Source organism: Simochromis diagramma, unplaced genomic scaffold (assembly GCF_900408965.1).
Source record: "Simochromis diagramma unplaced genomic scaffold, fSimDia1.1 OVJJ01000296.1, whole genome shotgun sequence".
NCBI classification, from domain to species: Eukaryota; Metazoa; Chordata; class Actinopteri; order Cichliformes; family Cichlidae; genus Simochromis; species Simochromis diagramma.
In genome coordinates, this window is record NW_024387004.1 from 240,198 (window position 1) to 267,218 (window position 27,021).

The window sequence follows — 27,021 nt, forward strand, 5'->3', positions numbered from 1 at the left end:
AAACTAATCTGGATCTGGACTGCAAAACCTAACTGTGAAAAGACTCAGGACTGCAGTGCAACATGTGATAACAGCTATGGAGAAGGAAGCTCGACTGATCCACGAGGGGGAAAACAAAATCTGATGCAGGTCAGACGGACCAGAAATCCTCGGAGAACATCAGAGGATGAGGATCATTTTAACTTCATTAAAGCTAAAACAGGAAATAAAACCTGAATGTTCAGGAGCTCGTGTGTGTGTGTGTGTGTGTGTGTGTGTGTGTGTGTGTGTGTGTGTGTGTGTGTGTGTGTGTGTGTGTGTGTGATCCTGTCATGCTGAGACCACCAACAAAGAGCTGAGATACACCGACAGCTCTGTGTGTGTGAGAGACAGCTGGCTACTGTTGCTAGCTTGACTGAAAATGACAGCTGGGTAACACAACACTTTATATATGCCCACACACACACACACACACACACACACCCCCACACACACACACACACAGAGCCTGGCTAATCTGCACTCTTTAATCCGAGGGCGTGCTTCAATCCATGAACTTTCCCTCCCAGGTGCCATCCAGCTCCCTCCAAACGCGCTGGGCTTTCTTTCCCTTCAACAGCTCTGGCACGAGTAAACAAGCCAACGGCGACTATTTTTAGCTTTAAAGTGAGTCAGAGGTTAAAGGAAGCCGTGTGGAAGCTCTCCTTCTTCTTCTTCACTGTTAAACAAACTCCAGGAACAGCCGACTTTAAATACCGCTGCACTACGGTGGACCAGCTGTCTGACCTTCACTCGTCATTCAGAAAAACAATCCACTCAGCTATTTTAGTCGGATGAATAATCGCGTCACTTTATTTTTCTGAGATGAATCACGTTACAGGAGAAGGTTCTGGAACGCGCGCTCACAGATGAAACGGTGCGACTCGCACTCCCACAAAGAGCTGTTATTTGTCGTACAGTCGTCGGATTAATGCGTCCAAAAGTCTGAGGAAAACTGATTTAAGAAGAGCTGTGAATTATGAATTTAGTGCAACCTTTAGAGGGAGTCATTCATCCAGGGCTGACTGTAAACGTCTCAGGCTGCTCTTCTACAAGAAAACAGAGGCAAACAGCACACGACGCAGCAGGTCTTAATTTGCTCTAATTTGCCAAACGATCTGTTTTTCAGAGGAATCATACAGATTGCACCATTAAAGTAATAACAAACAAACTTTCCTGCTGCACGCAGACTAAACAAAAGCACTCACTGGACGCACTACGGCTCCCGGAGGCGAGGCTTTTACTGCAGAGGGACGACAGCTCTGCAGGTCAGCAACAACAACCTCGTTTTCTTTGGTTTCTACGGATCAGACGTTAAACAGCTGACGTCATCTAACATCTATTTTCAATTCAAATCACAACACCACCACTTTATATTGTAAGGTAGACCCTACGATAATACATACAGAGAAAAACCCAACAATCATATGACCCCCTATGAGCAGCACTTTGGCGACAGTAGGAAGGAAAAACTCCCTTTTAACAGGAAGAAACCTCCGGCTGAAGGTCAGGATCTGCAGAGAAACGATGGGAGGCAACAAACAAAATGATTAAAAAACGTGTGATTGCACTGAAGTTTACTTTGAGAAAGTCAAAGAAATTAATTTGTGATCATTATTAATATTATTAATAAGATCTTCTTGCTCTTATTTTGAAAGTTCAGTGGCTGTCAGCTAGTTAAACCTGGTGACCAGCTAAAGGAGGTATTAACATATTTACCTGTAAACATACTTTGATGTACGAGGCTCTACTTTCTTTCTGGGGTAGTTAAAACGGGTCAGGTACACGGTGGACTCCCAAACTGACGAGCCCTCGGGTGCTTCACGCCTCTGACAGGCTCCATTTAGCTCCGCACTGCAAACACGTCTCCTTCCTCCTCCACAAATATAAAACGGGCCTAATCTGGGTCAGCTGTGAGCAGGTACACGTCTGACGATACAGCTCTCGTTTCCACACACACCGCAGTGACCTTCTTACTGCAGCAGCCATCGCGTTTCCTGTGTGTACGCCGTCGGTTTCCGCTCACACAGCATGTTTGTGTGGTTACCTGCATCAGTGTGCGATGAGTTTGCAGTGATAGGAATCTCCTCCCATCCCCAGCTGATGCAGGTCATCAATTCTCATCTCCGTGCCTGTCCTATCTGGCTTCCACTGCCGAGTTATAAATACACAGGCAGCAGCGCAGACAGCCAGCCTGCTGCATACACGCTCATGTAAACCCCCAGGCTGTTCCCCTCCTCTCTCTTTATTTACACAAGTATTATTAGCCAAGCGTGCCGTGCATTGTTACTTACAGAACGAGCTGCACGTTTTTGCACCGAGAGACAATTTAAAAATCTGCTTTTATTACCACACAGACCTGCAAACGCAGGGAAAACATCTGCGTTTGACCAGCGAGCAGAGCGTGTCACTTTATATCAACAGATCTTTGACACTCCTATTATTACTCTTCTGCACTTCCCATAATGCCTTAGGGCATGCACAGAGGCAGAATGATGTTTCTGCAGCTTAACTCCTCCCCTTTTCTTTGTCTGTGCGTGGTTACATTATGTTAAATTGGCAACAATAACAGTTTCTGCTAGCAGCTCCTGTTTGCAGACACAGTTGACGCCAGAGTTAAGGAGGTCACTTGGAAAGAGTTCTTTGCCAACAGCCACTGATAGGTGAAGGACAAAGCATCGGTTCTCTTGTTGCATTGCAGTACCTTTGTGGGATACACATAAATACCAGGACCATGTTACAGATACCTGCTCAGTAACATCCAAAAATATGAATTTTATTCACCAAAACTGGAGCTCAGATCCTGTTAGTACAGTGATCTCACAGCAGCCATATTATTGGTCAGATGATGTCATCAAAAATGCTCCAACAGCACAAACACAGACCAGAGGTCCAGTTCAGGCGAAGCTAGCAGACCACCTGTGTCACCGTCCACCTGTAGGTCAAAGATCCCCAAATCTCCAAATACCAATTTATTCATGCAACCACGGGATGGGTTAACCAATCCGTGCCACAAACAACCCAAAGGATCCATCAGAAATTAGAGTTGCGCTCAAATGTTTCAGTCGCCCAGCATCACACCAGCAACTGCCGACACAACAACAGAAGACGACAACAACTTTATCCCATATTTGGAGAGTTATCTCACTGAATATTCATGGAGACCTGAATAAACTGGAAAGAAAAAAGTCAAACTGGTAACAGAAGCTTTGATATGAAGGTGGCCTTGCAGCCCCTCGATGTGCAAACATAACATAAGCTGTTAATGATCAGAGTGATGGAGAAGAGCCAACATGCAGATGGCTTACCCAACAGAGCCTCCACCAAAGCTCGTGGAAATGAAGAGCTAAAATTATTACAAGAACTATTTGATTTGACTTGAATGTATAATCCTCTTTTTCTTATTTTTCAAGCTGCAAGCCAGCTAGCACCAATCCTTCCCATCATGCTTCACTGTGTTCAGGTCGGTGCTCTCAGTGCCATTCAGCTGTTTCAAGTCTCTCGTCCAACTGCAGGACAAACTCCAGCTCCACCGTCTTGGACTGCAGTGGACAACATTAGTCCCGGTTCTGCCAAATCGAGCCAGAACCTCTAACAGGTGGAGACTTGTTTCTGCTAGGAGAAGTCGCCAGCGCTCCCAGCAGCAGTCCAAGATGGTGGAGCTGGAGTTCATCCACCAAATGAGGAACTTATTCACAATATTTATTGGGAAACAAAGATAGCAAGCACATTTGTCCAACCACCCAACCCTCCTGCCTCTGCGGCCCAGCGGGTTAGAGCTCGTTCGGTTTCTAGACAACATGAAGGAGGTGGTTTTAATGTTTCAGTCCAAAAACAACAAGAAAGCAATCAAAAATCGACTTTTCTGTCAATCAAAGGTAGCAGGTCGGTGATCAATAACATTTATTAATTTGTTCAATCTGCTGGAAGCTTTCAAGTAACTCACTCCATCAGCCTGTCAGCGTGTTACTGAGTCACTCGCGAGTGCAGCTCGTTGTACTCTCAGCGATACGGCCAGAGCGCCGCTCGCTCGCCCGCTAACTCACATTTCTGCCAGCCGGTAATTTTTTTTTTTTTTTCCCAAAGGACATAATTCACTGCAGCCAGACGGTATCTTCGTCCACCTCCCTTCCCCTCGCTGCCTCCACGGTCACTGCAGACGTCTCAGCTTCGAGGCCCCATTCTTTATCTCTATGATAATAGCGGGCCACGGCTGATAGCCTTACAGCCCGAGCAATGTGACCTCCAACTGGCTGGCAGGGTTTTAAAGGCACCACGGTGTGGATTTTTATTTTTTCGCCAGGTTAAAGATGCCCCCCGTCTACTAAATTTATCTCAGCCCAATGGAGCGAGACAGCCAGCTGATATTTATCACTCCATTTTTGTTTTTCCTCTCAGTGGCGGATGTTACGGACGCTCCGCCGCGGACGGACTTAGGTAAATGTCACGAGGAATCAAACCTGAAATCCCTCTAAACTGTTGCAAATGAAAACATGTAAGAGAACACGGAGTCGCCGACAGCGTGGCTTATTTTTTACCGACGAGAACACGCCATCGGCGCTGATACATCAGTGACTGCACGTCGCTAACAGGTTAGAGGAGGTGTGAGAGCACAGCTCAGCTCTGAAAACGCCCGAATATTAAAGAGGAAAAGAAAGAGAGACTTGCAACACAAAGGCTCAAGACTCAAAACTCGGACGTGCAGGTAAAAACTAAAAAGAGACAATTCAAGGTTGGTAATTTGGTTATTCTGCTCTCCTGTCTCTACTTTGGTCTTTGGATCACATCAACAACTTCGGCCTTTGTGCAGCTTCTGTGTGAAGTGGAAAAAAAGCCTCTTTGATGCTAATCAGTCAATTAAAATGTGATCTTCTCTGCAGACTTTCGGCGTGCTTTGATTTAAGAGCACTGTGCCGCAGAAGGTTCTGTGAAGGTGACGTTGCACTTGTGTTATCAAAAAAAGAAAAAGTAATAAGCGCCCACAAACAGGAGAAACTGATAACATTAAAGGGAAGGACGCGGAGAAGGCAGCGCCTGGCACTGACTGAAAGGTTGAAGGCTCGAGCCTGAACATCAGGAGATTTAGATGCTCGGCAGAAAAAAGGAGAAGGCAGAGTTTGTAATGGCAGCAGCTGAAGGCCTGCGTGTAGCAGCACCAGACTGACGTGGAGAAGATGGAATAACAGTAACACACGAAGAAAGAGTCAAAACAAGAAACTCCAAAGAGCTGCAGAGTCTTGAAATTAAATCACTGCATCTCCTGCGTACCAAAGGAAGAACGTGGGAGCAGGTCTATCAACATCAATGCTTTCACATTCATTACCGGGCGAGGTTCCCGTCACACACTGGGTTAATCTACTGTGACGTCCTGAGCTTCCTGAGGGAGAACAGCAGGAAATGACTGAACCGAGATGTGTGCCAGAATCCATGCCGTTAGTTTTTTTGGCCACATTAAAACAATCGCAGCTCACCGGCCGCCCGATTCACCAGATCTGTCATTTCTGCCCACTGCCCAAAAGTAATGACCGAGTGAAGGATCACACGCCCATTGCAGAGGCACAACAGGACTTTAAATGCTCCAGGTGCACGAGGACAGACTTTGAGACCAAAGGTTCGACTAACACTATGAATCCTCGTCTGTCTTTCGAATCAGGAAGAATCTCTTATTTCTCCTTTAAAGACCCCGAGCTCAAGCTCACCTATTCTTTACCGCAGGTTGGAACCTTCGCTCGAGTTCGAGCTCAAACATAGCGGCGACGGCCGAGCAGCTGGGCCCTCGAACGATGACTTCCTCAGTTCAAAGACATACGAGCTGGAGCCAGCTGCAATTTGCAGTCATTTGACTTAATTTTTTGGGCGGTGCTCTTTCTTTTTAAGCTTTGAATGATAAGAGAAAGTTTGTTTTTACAGAGCAGAATTCAGGATGTGAATGATGCTCGGCATGTTTGCTGGCAGACTAAATGCAGAGGTCTACTCTCACATTTCAGACACACGAGGTCGTGTCAAATACCTGCTGCTCAAACACAGCCAGAGTTTCTAATAATGACGTCACCTTCAGACAGATTAGCAGTTTTTTTTCTACGATTGGCTCTGCATGATGTCATCAAGGATGGATATTTGCATGTTTACAAGGTCAGACAGAGGATGAACTGATTGGCTGAATGACCAGGACGGGATAAAGGAGGATTATGTTGAACTATGAATCATGCAAAGTTGCTCTAGAAGAGTCCAAGAAGAAAAGACGGAGGTGGAAATGAGTAATTTTAAAATGAGAGTAAACGTGCGGTCGGTGGGTTTGAAATCTGTGTCTTCATTTTGTTTGATCCCCCCCCCTCGTGTATTCACTTCAGGTGTTCGTGTTTGCAGATTGCCACGTGAGCAACAAAATGAAGCCTTTTTAAATCCAATCCAACTGAGCTGTATGCGTCTCTTTTTAATAAAAGGGAAAACCTAATTTCACGAAGAGTTTCTTAACTGTAGGTGACGGCTGCCTGCAGCTTGAAGAAAACAAGTCATAAAACTGCAGAGTGCTTCATAAAACAACAACGTTCACGCTGGCTTCATTCAAAGTCGGCAATTTGGGCCGTCTGCAAAGTTATTGGAGTGTAATTTGGGTTCGGTTACTTATAGTGTGACAGTTTGGAGGATCTGAGATATGGAGTCTTTGCAGCTCGGCTTTCTTTAAGTCCTCTGCACACACAGGGCACGTATCGAGGATTTTACGCCAACCTTTTGACTTTGTTTTATGCAAAATCCAGAAAATGAACATTTAGATAATGGCTAAATATATATGATTACCAGCGAAGGCACAAAAATAACAGTAAAACCTCCAAAAAACACACCAGCAATCACCTGAGACATTTCTGGAACCTTCAAAGTGCTTTAAGATCTCAGGAAAAACTAAACTTGAAGGCGCTCTGCCGTCATCTGCTCTGCGTTTAAGTCCTGAGACATCAGGTGGATTTACGGCAGAGCTCCTATTTAAGTTCACCTCAAACCAGGTGTTGAGCCTCTGCAGAGCCGGGCCTGTAATCAGCACAGCTCGGCTGGAATGATATGAATTCTGTTTGAACGTTCAGGATGAGCTCCACAACCCTCACGGCTGCACAGTGAAGCATGCAAACCCCCCCTCAAAGAAACCACACAGACTTTTAAACGTTCTGCTTGTTTGTATGAACCCCTGCTTTTTGCTTGCCATACTTAGCAGATATGTATGCATGAATAAAGTTCTGGCACTTGGAGCAGATCTAATTTTACCAAGTGGAAAGAAAACTAATCAGCATCTGTTTTGCCCTCTTTAATTTAAAAGTAAAGACAAAGACGGGCTGCTCGGCTGCGCCGTGTTTGTTCATAGAGCAGGAAGAGACGGCGAGGATTTTCTCTGAAGTGCAGTAATTCAACCGGAGCGTCCTCTCTCGACTCGTTGTTATTCTGAGATGCTAACACCCTCACTAGCACGGCCAATGCATCCATTGTTTGCTCTGTGCTATCGGGATGTACAGGACTGCACTTCAAGAGACCCACTTCAGCCGGCAGAGAGAGAGAGGGGGAGTCATTGGGGCAGGAGCGAGCAGCTATCTCTGCATGCAGCAGTACGTCTGCTGCCGGCAATCCCTCCACACAGACAGCCGATTGTTGGATGTACAACACTCGCTGCTTTACGTGACGCTAAATATCACCGTTATCCTGAGGTCTAAACAGACTCTCACACTCATGTTTCTCCTCTCCAGTTTTATCATTACCGGCTCCATCCCCCCAGCAACAGCTGTCGTTTACCTCGGTATAGGAATACCATCCCAGGATAATATTCCTGGAATGGTATGAGAGGGACTTTTTTGGGTTGTGAGTATCCACCACTGGTGACGCCAGGATACAAAAACATTGAGTCTGAACCTGACGCAGAAACGTGTCAGAAGCCGGATGGGCCCGGTTCTGCTCATTTCCTGCTTCGCGTTTTTATTCTTGGACTCTCCTAGAGCAGCTTTGCATGAGTCACCATTCAAAATAATCCTTCTTTGGTTTATACTGAGTGTCAGTGCAGGCGTTTTAGCTCCACCTCTTTCAGTCAACTTTCTTCTTTTAGGTGTGTAGAAGGAAACAGGTGAAATTTGAATTCATAAGTACAGATAACTCTTAAAATTCAGAGCAATCCTTTTATATACGACATCGTTAACGTGAGCAGTAAAGCATAAACAATGGACCAATAAATGTGACAGTCGAGACATCCGTGTTCTGAGCAAACAGAGTATTTAGACTCTGAATGATTAATAAGTGCCACGATAACTTCACATACTTAAAAGGCCACGCAATGTTATCACCTAGAGTGGGACACTCCTTCCCAAATACGACTGGCTCAGTCTCCGATTCTCTGAACTGGAGGAAACCAAAAGGACGACGAGAAACATCTCATCCTGAACAAAGGTCGTGACTCCAGGCAATTAAAAACAAGTTGAGAAGATGCAGATTGACAGTAAAGGCACCATTTAATGCCAAAAATCACATCACATCATGGAGAACAGGTTTCATAAACCCCCTTCAACCTTACCGAACAAAGATAGTAGAACCAATAAACCAGCTAAAGCAGCTGGACCGCCCTCATTTCCTGTCGTCAGCAGAGATCATCGTCCTGAAGCTCACCTTTGTGCTAGATGTGTACAAATCCAGCGCAACTCTTTCCTTTACAGTTTCCTAACTTTCTAAAAGCTCCGACGTGTTGTTTGGTTCACTTTGATTCAAGATGAATAAAAGTCTTCGGGTTGCGTCGTCTCTGACTCCGTGCCTCAATTTTGACCTGATCAAGCAGCAGCAGACAGACGTCATCATCATCCTGAACTTTATTCCAGTCTCAACAAATGTGAGAACCCAATAAACCGAGACGTCACCCCCGGTTTATCCCGCCGCTGGCCGCATCTTCTCAGAAAACAGACATATTTGAGTTTGAACTCCAGCAAAGGTTTCAGCCTCCAATAAAAGTCTTCAGATGATTCTTAGATCTGATAAACTGCTTTAAACTTTCTCTGAAAGTCGGCAGGCGGCGAGATGTGAGGCGTCGATAAGACTCCGCCGCCACATCGCGAACAGCGGGGAGTTTGGGTGTGAGCTCCACCTGCAGTCTGTTTGCCCTTGAAGGCTATCGGCCAATCAGAGTGCAACGCTCTGAAGCGGCAGCGACGTCAACAATACCGTCCTCCTGAGGTCCGCAGCGCTGGAAGGATGCTCAAAGGCAATAATCTGCTCCCTCGTGTAATTTTCCTCGACTCACCCATCCTCCTGCTGTCACCACCTCCACCCATCCTCCACCTCTGTGCTCATTTTCTCTGCCGCTCTCACGCCACGGCTTTCTATTAACCCCATTTCTCTCTCCGTCTCACCCTCTGCCGTGTCTTTCTGCAGTCCTAATAAATCAGCTCATCCCATTACTACATCCACTGTCATTCCCAAATTCCTCCTCCATCCCCGCCGCCCGCCAACAAACACGCCGAGCGCGTGCACCGCCACCGTGGCGTCTCCAGGACGTGAATCATCAGAGCGAGCTGGCAGACGGCAGCGCTCGTCCCCTGAATGACTGCCTGTCATAAAAGACAGATTGACGGATGAATGGGTGGAGAGAATAAACGGCTTGATGGGTGGATGAGTGTGTGGATAGATGGGAGGGTGGGTGGATGAAAAGGAGGGCGAATAACTGGATGAATGGGTGAGTCATGACATCCTGATCCGTTACACAAATCTGCAAATAGGCTCGGAGATGAGCATTCATCCGCCGTGACACATTTCATGTTTACTTCCTGCTGCAGAAATGCGAAGCGCTCCTTTAACAGAGAGCTGGAAGCTTCTGGATGTATCTGAAACTCAATGTCTCTGCAGTCGTCGCCAAATTTATGTTTATCACACAATCCAGGAAATATCAGGCTTTATTGCAGCGGTGGCGGCGTTCACTGACGGAGACGCGCAAAAGCAGATTGTAAAGAAATCGACGAACCTGATAAAGTTAAGATAATTTAGCCAAAAATATTACTGATGAACTTTGAAGCCATTGATTCACTGGTTTCAGACCAACACCTGGTCATTCATCACAGGCTGCCGCCGTGTCACGCACATGTGACGGTGGAACTGCGATGCACGCCGATGTGCAACATTTCTATTCTTAAAGAGCGACGAGGGTTCGCCTTCCCTGGTTAATCCATCCACAGGTCAGATCCATAATCTTCTCCGGCGTGTCCTGGGTCTGCCCTTAGGGTCCCAGTTGGACATCCCCGAAACGACCCACCTGGGAGGTCCTGCTGACCCACCACAGCTGGATCTGTTTGATGTGGAGGAGGAGCCTCCTCACCTCAGAGGCCGAGCCCAGACGCCCTGCAGAGGAAGCTCATGCTTCTAACTTCGACCTTCTGCTTTTGGTGTCCACCCACAGCTCGTCACAGGTGACCAGTTCGTATACCAGCTAAGAGAAATGACACTGTGTGCTGCTTTAACATCGCAGGGCATCAGGCCGGCTGTGGCACCGTCGTGTACCTCTCATTGTTCAGATGCATATTTTAAAGCTTTTAGGGGGCGCAGAGAGCCGACAGCAGTGTGGACACACCTGTTGGGGTGCAGACTGACACCACAGTCCAGATGTTTAATACAATCTGTGGAAACAGTAGGAATTACCCATCATGCCTGTGACGGGCTGAGCAGTCAGCCCGCGTGAGTTTACCGTCCTGTCTTTTAATTATAATCTTTTCTCAGTGTTTGATACCCATCAGTAGAAAAGCTGGTGGCTGATGCTGGTAACTGCCATCAGGTTTCCTCACATCAGCCTCATTTGTGAATATTAAAGATGTTTAATGCGCACTAATGACTGCAGCCTGCACTGCTGTTGTTTGCGCAGCCGAGCTGAGAGAGCTTTTGTTCTCTCTGAGTGTTTTTAACTCCGGTATTGTTGCCAAGGATAAATCTGACTTTACTGTGATTGTTGATCAGAGAGAAGAAGCCATCATCAGGATCTCAGGCTCCGGGAGCTTAATCTGATTATCTGAGAGAAATAATTGAGTCTTAAGCATAATAACCATTAACTGCAGCACTAACGCACTAATAGCAATAATGCTGAAGTGATTATTAAGAACACAACCAGCAACAGATCTCATGAACAGTGAAAAAATGTTTTTTCAGTTTTCTCTGCTGAGAGTTTGTAGCCAATTAACTGACGTGTTCATCCAAACGTCACTGGAACTGAAGAACTGATCGCCGAACACGCAAACAGACGTTTAAACGCTGCGTCTTCCTTCTCCTCCTGCAAGAATGCATCTCTGCAGTCTGGAGTCTTTACTCCTGCGTGTGTGCATGCATGTATGCAAGTGTGTACACATTTGAATTCACGCCAGTAAAGTCACCTATTCAGAAACCAACTGCACAACACACACACACACACACACACACACACACACACACACACAGACACAGAGGGGCAGGTGTGAAGCCGGCCGGGTGGTGTTTGACTGTTAGATTTAACATGTCAGCTTCTCTCACGTCTCATTTCCTCGGCCGGCTGTATTTGTCTGTCGCTGATGCTTTAAAAGCTCCGGGCCAGGTGGAAGGGCCGAGCTGTCTGCCTGAGTCAACAACACACACATGTAAGTGCGTGCGCACACACACACACACACACACACACACACACACACACACACACACACACACCTTTTAAACTAAAGCCAAAATTTGAGGTGTAATCAGACAAATTTAATTGAAGTCAGCGACCTCAATGAAGGAAAATGGTCGCGCTGAGAGTCGCGTTGTGTCATTAGCTCATCGTTAATCATGCATCAGTGTGTAATCAGCATCTTACTGCTGTAACTCGCAGAGGTGGAGCTCATTTCTAAATCTTTATTCGGGGATGGAGCTAATGATCGTTTCCATTATGGATGACTCTCCTGGTTGTTTGATCAATGAATCCCTGATCGGTGTAGAGCAACACGTCACAGTCAGAGCTCGGCGTGACGCTCTGATGTTGTTTTTAAAATCAAAAAAATTCCCCCCCCCCAAAGAAAAAGAGAAATTGTGCGACCGTCGAATGACTGGACGTTTGTTTCCGCTCTCTGCTGATAACTTTGTTTAAAAAAAGAAAAGAGCTGACATTTTAAAAGCAGGCCATCTCCTTTTGTGTCCAAAATATTAATTTTGTGCAGCTTTCATATTAATACAAAAAAAAAAAAAAAAAATGCTCTGAGAGGGAGTGCAGCAGAAAAAAAATGAGCAGCAGAAGAAGCATAAATCCATCAGAGGAAATGTGTTTCCACCGCCGGAGACAAATGTGAAAAATGCTGCTTTTCCTCCTCATGTGTCATTTCTTTGGTTCCCGAGTCTCTTTCACTTTCACACTTGCACCACACTCATTAATTTTTAATAATAAAGCATGCAAATCGTCTCCAAAGCAGCAGCAGCACATGCCTGATAACAGTCTCTTTTTTAACACCACACACGAGATAAGCAAACAAGCGCTTATCTTTTTTTATTTCAGCGCGTTGCTATCACAGACATCGTCAACAAAGTAAAACTGAGTTCATTCAAACATTTGTGTCTGTTTGGCACTTTTATGCCCCCCCAGCTCCATGGCTGAAGCTGAATTCCTGAAGCAACATGTCCACACATGCGAGTCTGTTTCCAGCACCTCACTAAGATCTACTGCACGTCATGAAACAGCAGCCTGAGAATGGAAACCTGACCGATGTCGCTCCAAGAAACAGAAAATCTGAAGATCACCGGCAGAGAAGAAGGAGCAGAAACGAAGAAACGCTTTTACAATCAGGTTTTATTAAACTGAACTTTCATCGTTGGACAGCGGTGCTGGGGAAACATCCACCAGGTGGCGTCCCGCCCATGACTGGGTTGGGTTACAATCCCCTGTTTTCACTGATGTTTTCCAGCCTGAATGAGAAGCTTAAACTCTGACTGATCCTCTGCGATCAGGGCGAGTGGACACAGACCACAAACTACGCTAAACTTCTCACGTTTCCAATGAAAGCGTTTCACAGATTACATCCCAAACATTACACATAGTGGGTGTTAACCACAGGGCGCTGAGTTTATGAGTGTATCATATATGAGTGTAGCCTGTATATAGTAAACATGTGTGGACTGTATAATGTCATATTCTGAATACTGATGTGTAAATACTGGAATATAAAATAAGGGGGTGGGAACAGAAAAAGTGTAAACTCCTGCTAAACATTGTGTATTTCATGAAAACTCAATGTTTTTAAGTTTTTCTTTTCTCGGGTTTTTTCACTTATGTTGGAAATAAAATTATTCCATCCATCCTATGAAAGGATTGGACACTCTAGATGGGTCACCACTGAGGGAAGACAGGAGGTGACCCACAAATATTCAATATCATATGAATTCTGAGTCCATGAGCATCTGTCCAGTTAATATTGAAGCATTAACCTTCGGCCTGTGTGGGCTAAAGGTCCGCATCTCCCCCACTCTTCTTTCTTTATGGATTTAAAATCTGCTCAACATGAACACGCTGTGAAACTGTCCGGTATTTCATGTAAGTTGGTGTTTCCTGTTGACATCCAAGCCACCGAGGGCTTGTGTACGATTATCCTCCCAGCCTTTAAGACTTTTCATCAGTTTGGACCCAGAAAAACAGCAAATCTATCGTGTTTCAGACTTTATTTCACATCTAACATCTTCTGCTCTGTGAAACAAAAAGCAGCCCCAACCCCAGACGGGTCGACCTGATGGTTACAAAATGCTTGGCCCAGCAAATCAAACGGCACCACCCAGGCTCCGGTCCTATCGCTCGATCTGCTCGCTGCTGGAAGCATTTCAGCTAATCAGACTCCATCTCGGCGGTGAAAATCACGCAGCAGCGTGTGGCCGCTGTGTCGACACCGATTTCGAATCACAATTAGGTCCTCTCCCGGCACCGAGGGGTCTGGCACGGCGGAGGAATTCCTCCATGGTTGACCGGACAACTTGGAGCGCCATTTGGCTCCATGTCCAGAAGGCTAACCAGCCAAAACAGGGGGGCTAATAAAAGCGCCCACTGATAAGCAGTTAATGCTCCAGAACTAATTACTAAACTGCCACCCTGTTTTCTCTCCTCCCAAATCAGAAGTGTGACATGTGAGCACACACGGAGAGGGGGGGGGAGACTGGGATATCTGCTGCTGCCACGGCAACCGGACAAACAGAAGGAAGTAACGAGGAGCTGATTCTGACCTCTGATGTTCATGAGGCACGTCGGCAGCTGATCCAAACAAATATGAGCCACAGCAGCGCTCCACAGGTACGAGCGCCGAGGCGGCACTACAAGATCGACGTCTGCCCCCTGCTGAGCTCTAAAATGGATCCATATCAGCAGCTACAGGCCCGAGCGCCGCGCCGAGCATCGCTCATTATGACCGGCTCTGCTTTCCGTCTCCCTCTGCAGCAGCAGCCGATGTCAGATTTGCAAGAAGCTGCCACCGTGCATCCGCAGAGCCGCACGTGCACGTGACAAACAGGCTTCAGGGGACATTTTACTCACCTGTGGACGGCGCCGCTGCCACTCATTTACAAGAAAAGGTCTGAAAGATAAGGCTCATCGATTCCACGCCACACTTTGCTCTGTATTTAGATCTCAGCTGTTTTTTGTAAATGTCTTTGAACTTAAACTGCAAATCGACCGAAAGCAAATAAGAAAAGCAGGAAATGAATGTGAGCTGTGGCAGGATCGTGGAGGGGGATGCAGGGCTTAAGTGAAGCGACTACAGTAACAGAAACAAGACCGTCACTGTGAATTTCCGCTGTAATCGAACTTAAAATTCACCAGTATGGTTTCCAGCCAAGTGTGACCTGACTACGATGTGAGGTAACACCTCCAAACCCGAGGTGGTGGTTGTAGCGTGGGAGGAGGGGTGGCCGCCCCAAGTGAAGGACTTTAAGCATCTACAGCATCTCTGCTGTAGCAATGCGCCATGGCGAAGCGAGAGCAGAGTGCGAAGGCAGTCCTACGCTGATCTATGAGCACAAGCTTTGGGCAGCTCCTCCCCCTGAGGGGGGCGTCCTCCTTATTTAGGACGGTGGAGGATTCTTCCTGTTGCCGGGTCAACACGGCCCTCACTTCAAGCATGTGTGACATTAGTCAGCGAGCATCCGCACAGATGAGCTCGCCGTGGAAGGACAAACGAGTTTTCCTGCCGCCATCGCCCCACTGCAGCTCCTCTCTGATGGTATTAGTGGCATCAGGATCAATTAATCCTGCAAGCAGGAAATAAAATGCGCTGCGGCCTGAAATGACTTCCAGCCTCTGAACTCCAGCAACTCCAGTGCTGATTATTTAAAGCTGACAGGTGTTGATTGGGGTGTTGATGTGACTCCAAGCGAGCGTTCGGAAATATCCAAAAGTGTTAAGTCAACTCTAATGGCTGTGAACTTTTACAGTCACTGACACAGCACCGATTTCTCACTCTGCGACTGAAATTAACCACAATGATCTTCCGTCCGTGGGAAGAACAGCAGCTGAAGACGGAGGAAACTCCCCGTGAGCCCTGACAGACTGACGGGATCTGCATTGAACGCTGTAAGCCCGATGAAGCGCTTACGCCGGATGAAAGCTGCGACTGTTAATGATAAAGGAAGCAGCTAGAGACAAAGCAGCAGGCCTGTTGGGTTGCAGGCCGGTGTCTGAAACCAGCTTCGGCAGCGCTCGGCCGCTTCGCACCCCTCAATCTGCTCGCCAACCAAAGCCCCGTTGTTATCTCAGGCTAAGAATAACCCTCGCCGTCCCACGCCTCCTAAAGCCCGCGAGGCTCTTTAAACATCTCATGACCATTTTATTTTCGAGTTCTGACAAACGCGCATCGACAAGTGGTGTTCGAGTCGTGGCGAGAGCATGACTCACAGCGACAGAAGGGTAGTCAGCTGTGGGCACAGTAACACTCGGGATGCCTCATCCCCCTATTTTAGCCCACGAGAGCTCAGGAGGAGAGGAGGGAAAGCGCCTAAAGGATCTCAAGCTCATCTCCCGACGTGATAAAGCGGGCTTATTCCACAGCACGCACACGTTTTCTTTACCTTCAACCCAAAGCTTCAAAAATAGAAAAAAATAACCCAATCTTCCCTTTCCTTCTCGTAACCCAAAAGTTTGAAAAGCAGGGAGCCAAAGATTAGACTCATCATCCTGTAAATGCACAAGGCTTTTCATAACACGAGAACTCGATCCTATTTTGGATGATATTGATTTCAGAGATGGGGACTCGCTCAGACAGAAGAAATGCTGCGAGAGAGGCGGGAAGAGGAGGAAGGGGAGTGTGACTGACTCTGTTTGGCTGAACCATTGCTGCTGTCAGATTTACACAAACAAAGACAAAAAAATGAGCCTGCAAGGTTTATCTTTGCATAAACGCCCCGTGCACCGCCATGCCGGGCAGCTGCGACGCAGGAGGGGTCGTAAAGCAGTCAGGAGCTCCTGCAGTGGACGACTTATAAATAAAAATAAGAGATGGCCCCACTCAGAGCTGTTATGAAGGAGAAGCTATCCAGAGAGGCTGAAGCAGGCTGTAAACATGTTTATTCCCCCTGTAAAGTCGGACGTTTTAACACGGGAGTCCACAGAGACTGGCTCGCTGCAGGAGAACATTAGTTTGCACACTGCCTTCATTTCTCTGCTCCAGAGGTTGCCCCTTGGTCTGAAGTTACTCAGCACATTACTGCTTATGTAAGCATGTAAGGGGGGGTAGAGCCCAAAACCCAAAGTGGAATTCCAGGGTTTCCTTTCCAAACCTCAAAGACGGGCCAGCAGGCTTTGTTTCAGTGGGCCAGCACACAGCAGGCCAAACACGAAGCCTGCACCACATCTATTAGGCTAAGAGCGTCTTTAACAAAGGCTGGGGGCATTTCAGAGGCGAGAGCAAACGCTCGCCCTTATGGGTCAGCGCAGAGACGTCTACTACAGGACAAGCAGAGAAAATGTGATGAGGAGCAGCCGGAGAGCAGGAAAAGGCATCTTTCCCCCCGATGCAGACAGAGACGTCAAAACGTTTCTCACCTCGCCGTGCCGCTGCAGCTCTCCGACAAACCGATGGCGGCTCAGAGTGCGCGTGGCGTCTCATCAGAAGAGGAGACCAGATTATTTACTGCAGCTGCCGGCAGCACTGATCTGGTTTTTAGAGCTTTTCTCGCTCGGGGACAGTTGGGTGAACACGTTTGCCCTTTTTTCACATGTTCACATCTGACTGCGTTTGAAACAACTGAGCACCATAAGTCCACATCTGGACCTGACGAGCAGCAGGTCACTGGCAAAAATGGAGGAAAAAAAAAGAAAGAAATCAGCATCTACGACCTCTTTTGAAGTTAAACCAAACCCGACAGCAGCCGAATCACTGATAACCCAACCCCAGCAACTCCCCTCCTACATGAGCAACACGGGCAAGCAGCCACACACACCCAAAGGAAAACTGCTGACATAAGCTTCATGCAGATAAACAGGCCCGTGGCTCCTTTGAGCCAGGAGACACAGTCTGGGGTGCAAATCCCAAACAACCAGAGCCCAGGACCAAAGCAACTACGTTACTCCCCACAAAAACTGCATCGGCGTTTCACGGGCATCAGAGACGCCCCGCCCTCCCTCAGCTCTCCTGGGGAGACACGGAGGCGTTCTCGGGCCAGAAACACAGGAACTCCACCCTTCGAAGGTGGAGAACCACGGCCAGCTTCTGCAACTATCTTCACAGATATGTCCACGTTTCTACACACTACTTCATCTTCATGTTTGAAAGAGGAAACAAATCAGGTATTAAACCTGATGAAGTCATGACCCACAGCACCCCCCCCCCCCTCGCTGTAGCGTTGCGGTGCTACAGAAATCCAACTGAAGCCTTTTCACAGAGAAAACGTTCAATATTCCGACTTTTCTTTGTCCAATACGATCGTGAGCAGGTGTTAAACTGCCAAACAAAACAAGACATTTAAAAATGTGACTGTGAGCTCGGCCAGCGTCTAACAGACACGTTTACAGGCTGAAAGTCTGCCGTCATCCACAGTCAGGCCCACCGCAGAACCCATCACCCACTCACATCAGGAAATGCATTTTGTTTACTAGCACGGCGACCTATCAGTGCATACCTCATTTTTGTACATTGACTTCTGAAAAATTTATCTGATCATTGCCTAATAAAACGACTTTCATCCACAGTGTCCACAAAACGGCGTCACGTGGAAGGAAAGCAGCAAACGATGGGCACATACACACTTTCACAGCTGGACGTCAGAGTCAACACACACACACACACACACACACAGTGAACAAATTAACAGTCCGGTGTAGAAACACACACACTCATCGCCACCATGACGCTGATCAGCTCCGGCTCTCAGACGGAAACAAACATTGTTCTCAGTGTGAAGGATTAAAGTCGGCATGTGTACAAAACACACCAGCCCCATCAACATGACGCCTGCTCTCTCACACACACACACACACACACACACAGTGTGCTCAGCTGCAGCTCTGGCTGATTTACGTCACTGAAGCCTCGACAGAATAGAAGAGAACAGAATCCATGGTGATGTACTGAGGAGGTATTGATCTACTTCCATTGGTGGTAATAGGAAAACAGGTGGACCTCCAGGCCTGCTCCTGCTTCAGACAGAGAGTAATAGCACCCACGGGACCACTCAAAACCCTCCAAATTACCCATTACTGAACAGCACAGCCCCTTAATTTATTTAGGGCCCGTGAAGCAGAGGGGCCACATTACTCTGGACCAAAAAAAAAAAAAACAACATGAAGAAAGCAAGCTGAGAGTGAAGAAGTTTAACAGATAACTGGAGCAGATCAGAGCTGAACAGAGGTCAGCCTGGATCAGCAGAGTGTCTGAAATAAACCCGCTGTGCACCGAGTGCAGAGCCCGCGCCGCTCGGGGTCCAGCAGCAGCACACGGACGCGTTCCTGCTCCGCTGGCGTGAAGCAGCCAATCACGTCCCGTGGTTAAAACCTCTGCACGCCTCACGCAATTCACGAAAACTGCAGCTACCGATCAGCTTGGACCAGAAGACCGTTCACCGGTGAGAAAATGACGTCATGGAAGCGCCACTTTTTAGATATAAAGCGAAAATATTCAGTTTTCAGGAGGAAATTTCTGCTTTAAAAATGACCGAAATCAGGATTGTTTCATAACGACGTGAATATTAACAGACTGATTGATGAGTCCAGCAACACCAACACTGAACCGGAGCAGTGTGTGAGCCCCCCTCACTCCCCCTCCCCCGCCGTCCCCCGGTCAGAGGAGACGTCCCCGCGCCGCGGCAGACTGTCAAACGTCTCCATGGCGAAGAGGACGTGAGAGGAATGATGAAGAGTCGGGCGAAAACACCCTGCGGTGCGCACCTTCCTCACCTCTCCCCCCGCTGCTCACCCCGCAGCCCCGAGGAGCTGCTGATGAGGTGGAGGTTTGCGTCCACGCCGCCCGGCACGTTTTCACGCGCCTGGTGCACTTCGGCCAACTTCCAGCCCAGCAGAGAGAGAGAGAGCCCGGGGAGGGTGCAGGGGAGCCGGCGGGTCAGCGAGCCGCTCAGCCTCCGTCCGAGTGTCCGAGGAACGCTGCCCCTGACTGCCGCGCCGTGTCCGCGTCAGGGGCAGCGTTCCACACATGACGCCTAAAATAAGCCCGACTGTGACCGAGAGGCGTTTTAGAAAGAGGCACCCCCCCCAACCCCCGAATTAAAAAGCACCTGTTCGGTTCTGAAGCCCGAGACGCGGACACGGAGGACAAGCAGGGCTCCGGGGCGTGTTGGAGCGCTCCGAACGCACCGATATTCACACTTAAACACACCGGAAGCCCAGGCGGGAAGCCGAGTCGCCGCGCGGTGACGCACAGAGCCGAGAACACTGACCGTGAGCGCTGCAGCGGGTCCGGGTCCCGACATTAATCCCGCTTCCCTCTCCGCTGCTGCCGCCGCGGTCACACCGGAGCTGGTGGCGGAGGAGGCGACGGGGAGCTCCGGTTACCTCCTTCCTGTTCACTCCGGAGTGCAGCGGACGAACCGGGCCGTGTGTCGGTGTCAGATCTCCAAAGTTGCACACGAAGCAGAGGCGGATGTCCGTAAAGCTCCGAGTGGAACACCGCCGGAGCTGAGGGAGGCACGGCAGCTGGAAAAATCCGAGGAACCGAGAAGAGCTGAGAGCCACCGGAAAAGCACAAGACGGAAATCACGCCGCTGTGCGCGGAGCTCAGAAGCCGCAGAGCACCAAACCCGGCGGTAGAAGTTCTGCTGCCACCGCGGGTCTCCGCGTCCCGCACTCCCGACGTCCTCCTCACAAATGTCCGCTACCCAGCCTGAAGGATGAATTTCCACCCGGAGGAGGAGGAGTGAAGAGAGAGGGAGGGAGGGCAGTGTCTCGCATTCTCTGAATTACTCCACCCTCCAAGCTGCCCCCACCCTCCCCTCAGCGCCGCCACCTCTCCACCAGTGGCCTGCGCGCGGGGGCAGCACTTATTATTATTATTCTGTGTTTTATAATTAGTTCTTTAGTTTTCAAGCCAAATGTGTGTGTAACACAAATCTACCAGACAAATACACCAGACAGGAACTGGATTCCAAAATAAAATACAAAATATAAAAGTTTGTTTGCATTTCATTTTTCAAACAGTTATTAATCAGTCAAAGGATGAAGTACAACATCCAAATAAGATTAAGATCTGCGACTCCAAATTCTAGTGAACTTAATTCAAACATCCAATAGTTAAACGTGTGGAAACATATCAAATATAGGACAGAACAAGAAAAAATAGAAATGTACAACAAATAAAGCCACAGTGCGGAAATGTGCGAGTGCATCTGAAACGTAACCCGGTCCGCTCGTGTTTTTTAAACCAGTGAAAGGATTTTCAAGTCTGTCCTTTGAAACACAGCAAAGCGACACAGCTTTGTGAATGTGCGCGTTGCTGTGGTTGAACCTGCTGAACGCCAACACGTGAGCAAGTTTTCCTCCGTCTAAACGAAACTCAGACGCGCAACTATTCCAGGATTTCGGTCCTGATTTGGAGATTCTGGTTTTCAGGTGGACTTCAGTCTTTTGTTGCAGCAGATTTAGGCACTGATAAGCAGTGTTGGTCAAGTTACTTGAAAAAAGTAATCAGTAACTAATTACTGATTACTTCCCCAAAAAAGTAATCCCGTTACTTTACTGATTACTTATTTTCAAAAGTAATTAATTACTTAGTTACTTAGTTACTTTTTAAAAACAGGATTTACAACCTGAAGAGGTGATAAAGCGATAGATCTTTCAGCCCAATTCTACTTTTTCTGCATAATCCATCATACAAAATGTAATCAAATGGAAAAGTCTCTTTTTAAAACTTGTTTTATTAGTTTTAATCTTTTAACTTTAAGCATCAAGCATCATTTTTTCGCTGTAAAAAGAAGTTTTCTTCCCACGCACAGCGGACACTAATGTTTTTGTCACTTTTTATGGAATCAAACTCAAAGTAAGGTCAGTACTTCCACGCTTTAAACGCTGCACGCTCATACTCTCTCTGCACTCGATATATGATCCATTGTTGATCTGCACACAGCTGTTGTCACGAACGTCGCACTCGCTTACGTCACTGTCGTGAGACATTCTCGCAAAAAATCACGGTTTTAGTAACGCAGTAACGCAGCGTTCCTACGGGAAAGTAACGCGTTACTGCCCATCTCTGCTGATAAGTACACCTGTGTGTCATCAGCAAACATATAAACAGTATCTGAAATCTGAGCAGGAGCGAATCAGACGCTGAGGTTTGGTTTGTTCAGATTCATCACTGCAGTCCAGTTTCGCTCCAGCTGGTCTCCGGAGCAGATTTTGCTGATTTTACTTTATTTTTCATTAGTTCATTCATTTTAATTATTACCACACAGAGGTTGTTTGTCAGAGGCTAATATTAAAAAATGCATCTTCACCTTTCCTACTTCTCACTTTCTGCCTACAATCATCACTGTTCTTCCACCCACTCTTCTTTCTTTCAGTCATCCTTCAAACTGTCGCCCTTTTGATGGCCTATCTCATAATTATTGAAACGCACCGTTATGCATCAGTTCCCACACACAGGCGTGTTGTGGGCCTCCCTTCTTGTTGTTTTGCGTTGAGAGATCTCGTTTTTCTTCGACATGAACGCTGGAGTCTCTGCAGGAGTCTCAGTCGTGTTGGTCTGTAAGAGCGACGCCACACGTCCACCACAATCCCAACATAACAATAACTGAAACGATTACGATGTTACATAAAGAACATGAAGGGCTTTCTGTTGGTGTTGCAGAAACGATCCTTACTCAGAAAAACCAAGAACAAATTATTAAAACATGTATGTAAAAATATCCTCCGTGATGTGGATGAAAAGGCCATAAGTCAATATTAGCACGTAAACTACACACACTTGCATATATGAAGTTAAATGTAAATGATGTGGAGATGCTGTTTGCATTTATTACAGCACCAAAATATACTAAAAGCGCCTAAAGTAAAAGTATATCGTTAGCTTCATAGCATAAGTGCCTAAGTCATTTTTTTGTGTTTTCGGAAAACAGACGGACAGGATGATGCAGCAGTGGTAGGGGAGTAAAGTTAGGCAAAAATCTCAATTTGACCAAAAAATGACTTAGGCACTTATGCTATGAAGCTAACGATATATTATTTAGAATCATGTGCATATTGTTGCCTTATAATTATTCATGAATTCATTAAGCTGTTCATCATTTCAATGTTGCAGCTGGAAATAAATACATGTATGATAAACTGTAGTTTTATTTACAGCACTGGATTTACACTTTGAAACGTGCTGATTAATGAGTGACAGTTTTGAACTAACTGAGAGTCCTGCTCGATCTCTGGCTGGCTCCCTCCTGTTGCAGCGCAGCCTCAGGTGAGCTTCCACACTGTTCTCTGTCTTTATCTGTGAAGCGTTCACCCTCTAATCATGAGCAAATAATCGATTTGTTGACTCAACGCCTCCTCCGGTGAGCTGAGATGCTTATGACATTGATCCAGGATGTGAATAATCATCGTGCAGGGCCTGTCGATATCTGTGCACTGCAGTTAAGTCTTAACAGCTCATAATGAACAAGATAATATCTGACATTTAACTTTGACCAAATCCTCTCATATTTTGAATTAATTTTTCTATTGTATGACAGATCCAGACAAAACCCACATGTCTGATGTTTGTTAACCATTTCTCGTCTCCATTTCCCAAATAAGTCAAACTCTGAGGCACCAAAGAGAGCTAAAAACGCTCCAAGTCCCACTCCAGGAAACTGATCTGATCAGAAATAAATCACACACTCCGCCAACACTTTGGGCGTAAACAAAGACAGAAAACTGAAGAGCAGGTTGGAGAACCCTGACCTCAGCTGACGTAAAGTGATGAGGTAGCTGGTGGCTAGCTGCAGAGCTATGGCCAGGCTAATAGAAAAGATCCAAAGTTTAAGACCACTTGAAAAATGGCAAAAAACAAAAATCCTATTTTGCATGGTTGGATCTTAACAAGGTTTCGAGTAGAGCTTCAACATGCAACAAGAAGAAATGGGAGTGACACAAAACATCTTTTTGAGCATGCAGTTTATTGAAAACAACTGAAGCACATTAGCAGAGGGAAGCTGGAGGATGAGGAGTCAACTGTTCCCAGTAAAAGTTCATGTTGAGGGTCTCTGAAGGGCAGAGACAATCTCAGTCAGCCTGACTCTTTACTGAAGCGATGGGCACACCGGGAGCTCCTGGGCTGCACCCTGAGACTTTAACTGAACAATTTGCTGCACATGAGCAGAGCTGACAAAAAGACGCAGAGGCTGAGAATGATGGCTGAACAGTCAAAGAAGCTCATCCAATGTTTGAACCAGAGACTGAGCCGATATATTAGAACTTAACGAGAGATTCGTGTATAAGAAGAACCTGGTGAGAGTGAGGAGGAAGAACTCTCTTTTAACAGGAAGCAACATGCAGCAGATCCAGGCTCTGCTGGTCGGTCGGGGCGAAGAAATGAGAATAAAGCAGCCCTGTGATTTCAGAGCTTCTCTGCAGCATAAAGATTATCTGTGCAGATGTTTTCAGAGAGGAAGCTGAGCTGCTTTTCAAAAAAACCCTTTAAACTGCGTCTCCGTGGGGCCGGAGGCTTTGTCTCCATGCCTGCATTGCTTGTATTGGCTGTATGGACAGAGTGAAGGCACCTGCAGAGGTTTTATGCGTGTGCCTGCATTTCAGCACTGCGTGAAATGAGGCTGATTGGATATAAAAGCTCAGCTAAGTGTTTTATGAAATCATAAAATCATTTTTTATCCGTAGTAAAAGCCTCGTGTTTCTAGGAGAGGGTCTGAACTGTAACCTCGCACGATGGGACCGAGGCTTAAAAAACAGACTTTTGCTTGGAGACGTGTAAATGCTAACGCCTTAACGTCTTTAACCCGTTGTTTGTCGCATGGCGTTGAGTGCTATCCCGCTAAAGGTGCCGTTAACGAAGCAGAGCTCTGATTGGAAGGTCACTCTCCAAAATCTGAGCCAGCGATGAGGAGAGAAGCGAACACAGCGCTGCTCAGGGAGCATACGGTACGTAATGATGTGAGCGTGAAGCAGGGAGGTGATAAATGGACTGCGTGTATACTGTGCCTTTATCTCAAGAGCACTTCAGAGCACTCTCGATGTCTCGCATTGTTCTGACGGCACAAACGGCGTTTCATACACCACACGAGGCGCCGAGCGGCGGGAGGAGGCCGAGGCTCACGGAAGCTTCAGCTTGGCCAGTTTGCTACTCGTTTCATGGAAACTAAGACGTTAACACATAAGAACTGAGGAGTAGTTTGTGTCATTCTGAGAATATTCGTTTATCCAGCTCTCCATTTTCTCCTTATCTGATTCAGATTCAGACGTGTCAGGAGTCTTCGTAATCAAGTCATAAAATTACTGACGCATCAGTGCATCAGCGGTTGATGCATCAGCGGTTGATGCATCAGCGGTAGATGCATCAGCGGTAGAGAGGACGGTCGTCATTTAAACATCTGCAGCTTCTGGATACGGAGTCTGTGAGGAAGACGATGGCAGCCAGAGTCCTGCATGCACCGCAGCCCCAAACCTTTCTACACGTTACGCATGAAGCATTACATCTGAGGCCATAAAGTCAGACTTTAGCCTGTCAGCTCGCATGTACAAAGTCCATGTGATGCAAAACAGAACAGAGCAGGTGATCGACTGGTCGAAGACTCTGAACCAAACAGACGGTGATTTTCCAAAAACCCTCCAGCGAGTGTTTGGTGTGGAAACGGCTCATTTCTGCCACTTTGGTCCTCAGTCTCAATCTTTCTGTCAGCTCCCACAGCTCGTAGACAGAAATGATGGTAGATACATACGTCCTGTCTCTCTTCAACACCACAGACCTGTAGAAGTGAATCCTGAGTCTGTGACTCGGACCTGGAAAAACAGAAATGCACTGAAAAAAAGCGATTGGCCAGCTCTTGGATTTACGTAAGCATCTTGCGTGTATTTAACACAATTGCCTCATGCTTTAAAGTTAAGTGTGACTACATAGTGTAGAAACTACATGATATGCAGAGAGGCTAGATTAAATTGTTCATATCATGTTCAAGTGAAGTAAGTCAATAATATATCAATGTTAAATCCCGCGACACTGCACGGGTTTCAGACTCGCGCCCTTTAGATCACGGTTTCAGGAAAGCATCCATCTCAGTCAAGTCGAGCAGCCACCTCTACTGTTTTTAGTATACCAAAAAAAGTAAGTTGGGTGGTTGTTACATTAAAAAAGTCTAACTTGTAATTTGAACACAATAATTTCATGTTTCTATGAACGTAATTAAATCATGAAGAACCTGTACGAAATTCAACAACTTAATTTGTTCTTGTTGAGACGACCTGATACAATCTAGTAAGAGTGGTTAGTTGCTGAACTCATGAAATTCACAAGATCGCACAAGATTTCAAACTGCAGGAAAATCACTGGAGTTATAAGAGGCAGACAACTACACACGCACCACGTGCATGCTATTGCTATTTATTGTGTATTATTACAAAAACAAAACAATTCTGCATCAAATACAGGAAATCATAGCTTTCCTACATTTCCTACATTGTTGGCATGGTGGTTAGTGCTGTTGCTTCACAGTCAGAAGGTCCTGTGTTCAAATCCACATTCTGGCTAGTTTGCAGGTTTCTCTCTGGGTATTCTGGTTTCCTCCCGCAGTTAAAAGTCATGCAGTTATTAGAGTTAAGGTTAACTGGTGATTCTAAATTACCTGTGAGTGTAAATGGTCGTTTGTTTCTATGTGATAGACTGGTCAGCTGTCCAGGGTGTACCCTGCCTTGTAACCTATCACTTCAGGGTTATTTCCCAGCCTTCCTGCAACCAGGATAAAGGTAGAAGGATTTTTATGGTAACCAGGATCTAGACTTTGTTGAACATTATGTAATATGAAGACAGCATGTAGTATTTAAGTGACCAAGTAGTATTGGGGTAAAAGTTATTGAATAGTGTTGAAATAAAATGACAAAATTGTGAAGGATTAAAATATTCCAAGAGCTCAACTTACTTCATCTGAACATGTTTCAATCACGTTTTATGAACACAAAATGCACAGGTTTACTGAATATGAAAAAGTTGTGTTGATTTAACTCAGTTGTTTAAGTTTCTGCCAAAGCAAAACATTTGTGTGCAACCAGTGTCCACTATCGAATCAAGTAAATCCAACATGGCCTTTTTTTCAGTGTGGATGGAAGAACGAACCAACTGCGCTGACATTGAGATCAAATCAATGGCTAATTCTTGGTTTGATCTCGATGGCACTGCACCAGTTCTCCATCCACATTCACATCAGTCTGGAACGCAAATGTGTTTTCTCCTGTAAAGTTGAGGGAAAGTTTTCTCTCTGCAGTGTTTAAAAAGAAAGCTCTTTGATGGCGTGGTAGGTGAACTGATCTGAGCGCAAGAGTCTGTTGTTGTGCTCGTCTTCTGCACCTGCACAGATGTTATCTTTGTGTCGGTGTTAAGTGGCTGTCTGTCC

General features: G+C 46.6%; 1 protein-coding gene and 1 long non-coding RNA gene across 5 annotated transcripts in view; one reads left to right on the forward strand and one right to left on the reverse strand.

Moving 5' to 3' along the window:
• The window catches only part of LOC120739221 (dystroglycan-like), a 55,905-nt gene extending 35,576 nt beyond the window's left edge, over positions 1-20,329 (reverse strand). The window contains exons 1-2 of one of the 4 annotated variants that reach the window (XM_040040916.1): positions 20,174-20,185; positions 19,879-20,052 (exon numbers count right to left, since the gene is read on the reverse strand). The gene's annotated coding sequence lies outside the window, so the exon portion shown is untranslated. Of the gene's footprint in view, positions 1-1,737; positions 5,511-19,878 lie in introns of those variants that run through there. The other 3 variants (XM_040040915.1, XM_040040918.1, XM_040040917.1) reach the window with 3 other exon arrangements.
• Positions 9,560-15,303, forward strand: LOC120739223. Its single transcript, XR_005697150.1, has 3 exons — positions 9,560-9,672; positions 14,974-14,979; positions 15,290-15,303. It is a non-coding gene; the product is annotated as an uncharacterized LOC120739223 (long non-coding RNA).
• Positions 20,330-27,021: the final 6,692 nt, after the last annotated feature.